Genomic DNA, 3952 nt, shown 5'->3' on the forward strand with positions numbered 1-3952 from the left:
CATGCTTCAAGCATTTTTATTACTATCTTTAATGGAGAAAGTTACTTTGAGCATATTTTTCATTGCCTTCAGAACATCTTTATTCCTAAAACTGTAGATGATAGGGTTCAGTGTGGGTGTGAGGATGGTATAGAATATTGCCAAATATTTGTCCTGGCCCGGAGCGTGGTATGATTTGGGTCTCATGTATGTGAAAATAAATGGCCCATAGTACATTGTGACCACAATCATGTGGAAGGAACCAGGTAGAAAATGACTTTTTCTGTGCTTCTGATGATTTCATTTGAAGAACAGTAAGGAGAATTTGGACATAAGAAGCAAGGATTAGGGAGGAAGGGACAAGGAGAAAAATTAAGCCACTTACATAAACTCCTCGTTCATAGAGTGTTGTGTCCACACAGGACAACTTCAACATGGCAGGGACTTCACAGAAAAAGTGATCAATGGCTCTTGGGCCACAGAAGGGCAACTGGAGTGCATAAGCTGTGTGGACTATGAAGTTGACGGTCCCAACAATCCAGGACCCTCTAGCCATGAGAATGCGGACATAGTCATTCATAAGAATGGGATAGCGCAGTGGGTGACAGATGACTACATAGTGATCGTAAGACATTGCCGCCAGGAGAAGGCACTCACCACCCAGGAGGGTGAGGGATAGAAATATCTGGAAGCCACAACCTGCGAATGAAATAGTTCTGCTGCCTGACAGAAAGTCAGTGACCATTTTGGGAACAATGTTGGAAATATGCAAGATGTCCATGAAAGACAGATGGCTGAGCAGGAAATACATTGGAGTATGGAGTCTTGAGTCCCTGAGGATAAGGAGGATCATGATTGTGTTTTCTGTTATAGTCATAATAAAAATGATGAATATAAAGGAGATGAAAACTAGACTTGATTGAGAAGAAGAAAAGAGTCCTCAAAGAATGAAATCACTGGTGAAACTGTGATTCTCATGCCCCATCATGAACTCCACTCTTTTCCTAAAATAGAAAAAAATAGAGCTAAAGTGCAGTGGCATAAATCTCAAACTCATTTACATTTAGAAGCATAATAAAATGAGAGTGATGCATATTTTGCAGTTCAAGTCAACAGACTCTCAACCAGCTTTGGAAGTGGGCTTGGTTTACAACATGGCCATTTATTTGTTTGAATCAACTGATGATATTGGTCTATTGAGAAAGCTGTTAGCTCCGTGTAGTCTTAATTCCGTATTCTTAAATGCAGTTCAATCTTTTGTCAAAGGTCACTTTTTAAATGAGACCCACCCTGAACAGTGTACTTAAAATCTCAGTAACCCCCGACTTGCCTATTTCTCCTTACTGTGCTGTCCTTTGATGTATTCTGCAAATCACTTTTCATCTTTTACATATTCAATAACTTATGAACTAAATTTCTTTTTTATGGTCATTCTAACTCATCAGAACTTAAGCTTCCCAATGTGAAATCATTGTTTTGCCCTCTGTGTAAACTGAATGGCTACACAATGCCTGGTATATAGTAGTTGCTCAATATAATCCCTTAAATACCTGAATAAATGAGTAGCATATGGAACTCAATTTTCTGTCTCATTTTTTATTTGGATAAAGCTTAAAGAAAATGAAATGTATTATTTATACATCTTTCTAAAATCATCAGTAATGATATACTATAAAAACTAGCTTAATCTGTATTTATAATTTAATCTGTAATTTGTAAATATCAGCATTTAAATGTAAAAAAATGAAAATTTTATTCAGTTAAAATGAGAATATATTTTAATTGGGCCAGTTTTATTAACTCCTCAAAATTGAATTATATTATATTATATTTCATTAATTCTTTATATAGAGAATCATATAGTTTCCTAAATAATGAAATTTGTGTTTCCTACGATTTCCTTAGTAGAGACAAGAGAAAAAGAAATAATGAGATGAGAACACAGACCAAGGACCCCAGAGGACCTGGGTCCACCAAGTTCTCACATAGGATGTGAGGAATAGTTCACATAGTGCAAACCTCTAAATGGACTATCATAGACTCATAAAAATTATGTCAGTAAGCATGTATAATAGCAGGGAAAATTGAAAACATAAGAAAATGAATATATAGTGAAAAAAGAGAAGTACTTCTTTTTTTAAGTAAACAATTTTTTTGGTAGGCTGCATGCCCAAAGCAGGGTTTGAACTCACAACCTTGATATCAAACCTGAGGTGAGATCAAGGGTCAGACACTTAACCAACTGAGCCACTCAGGTCCACCACCCTTTTTCTAAGCTGTTAAGTAAAATCTCTCTCTCTCCCTTTTTTTTTTTTTAAAAGAAACTCTACACCTAACATGGGGCTGAACTCAGGACCCCAAGATCAAGAGTCACATGCTCTACAGACTGAGCCAACCACTCCCCCTTACTAGTGGGACTTTTGTTGAGTAGTTCAACCAAGAGAACTATAATGCTATAATCCACATGAGAAAGGCAGGTGACTTTTCTTGTATATAAGGAATCTAAGGGAACTTGCTCACTATATTTGGGGCCAACAGTGTAAAGACGCCCTATACTCTAAATCCCTGGGTCTCCCATCGTACAACACAGCTTTCCCTTCCTTGTAATACCATGAACCCGGTCGGCACCCACCGAACACAATCACCGCCTTCGTGTTCAGAAACGCAAGGCCCCACGTTCACGCCGGGCCGTGGCAGTCTAACCAACCCAGATGGCCTTGAGCTGATTGTCTTTAGCTCTACAACAAGCAGAGCTCCGGCTATGCCGGGTACCACTAGTAGGGGAAAGGGAGCTGCCGGCCCAATGCGGCTCCAGACTCGTGAGGTTGCATATGCTTTCGCACCTGGGCAACTGGTGCACAGGGCAGAGGTGGGGCAGCAGTGCCCCCTGTCATCCAGGAGGCCAGGGGGAGGCCACAGAGGTAGGCAGCGGAAGGACTGTCTGACTGCACTGTGGTCACCGTGCTGCTCCGGACTTCCTGCTGAGGCACCGTGCTCCCCACGTGGATGTAATTCTGTGTAAGGACACAAAGTTGTTGTGCAGACAGGACCTCTGTCTCATTGCATACTGCGGGGAGGGATCCTTTTACTTGATGTATAAAGAGAGACCCCAGTGAGCAGTGCTTAAGCGTAACTGCAGAACGTATTAAAAGCTCCCTTTTCTCCAGAATGGGGTCCATTCCCCTGAAAATGAAAGGACTATTTTCAGGCCACTGCAACTCTGGCAAACAGACAATCCCACTTCCGGTGGGTGCAGGGCATGTGGACACTGAGCGGGTGACAGAAGGGAAGCAGCCATTCTCCTATCCAATCCACGCCTCCAGGCACATCCTTGAGAGGGAGGAAGGCCAGTATTTCCCCTCTCTCTCATCCACAGTGTCGCAGGTGTCAAAAAATAGCCTTCTCCAGCATGGTTAGCAACGGCCTACAGCATCTGCTAACCGTCAGGAACTGGTTTCAGTCTTGAGCTGCATGAATTTCACCACCTGATAGGTGTGGCTGTGACATACTTAGAAAAACTACCCTTAGGGCCACAGCTTATTTGGATACTGTGCCAAGCAAGGGGATAAAAGCTTTGGACAAATTAATGTGTCCCAGTTAGCGTAAACAAATGGAGGGAGGGAAGGAAGGAAGGAAGGAAGGAAGGAAGGAAGGAAGGAAGGAAGGAAGGAAGGAAGAAAGGGGCGTGGGTGGGAGGTAGGAGAGAGAGAAGGGAGGGAGAAAGAAAGGAAGGAAGAAGGGAAGAACGAAGGAAAGAAAGGAGAGAAAGAGGAAGGACGGGAGGGAGGGGCATGGGTGTGAGGTAGGAGAGAGAGAAGGGAGGGAGAAAGAGAGAAAAGAAAAAGAAAGAAACAAAGAATGAAAGAAAGAAAGGAGGAAAGAAGAAAGAAGAGACGGAGGGAGGGAGGGAGGGGAAGCAAAGGAATGGAAAGGACAGGAAAGAAATCCAAGATGTATGCATAATATGATGCAG

General features: G+C 42.3%; 1 pseudogene; it reads right to left on the reverse strand.

The window, feature by feature from the left end:
* Positions 1–51: 51 nt before the first annotated feature.
* On the reverse strand, positions 52–967 carry LOC123323770 (annotated as a pseudogene).
* Positions 968–3952: the final 2985 nt, after the last annotated feature.

Source organism: Neomonachus schauinslandi, unplaced genomic scaffold, assembly GCF_002201575.2.
Source record: "Neomonachus schauinslandi unplaced genomic scaffold, ASM220157v2 HiC_scaffold_796, whole genome shotgun sequence".
Taxonomy (NCBI): Eukaryota; Metazoa; Chordata; class Mammalia; order Carnivora; family Phocidae; genus Neomonachus; species Neomonachus schauinslandi.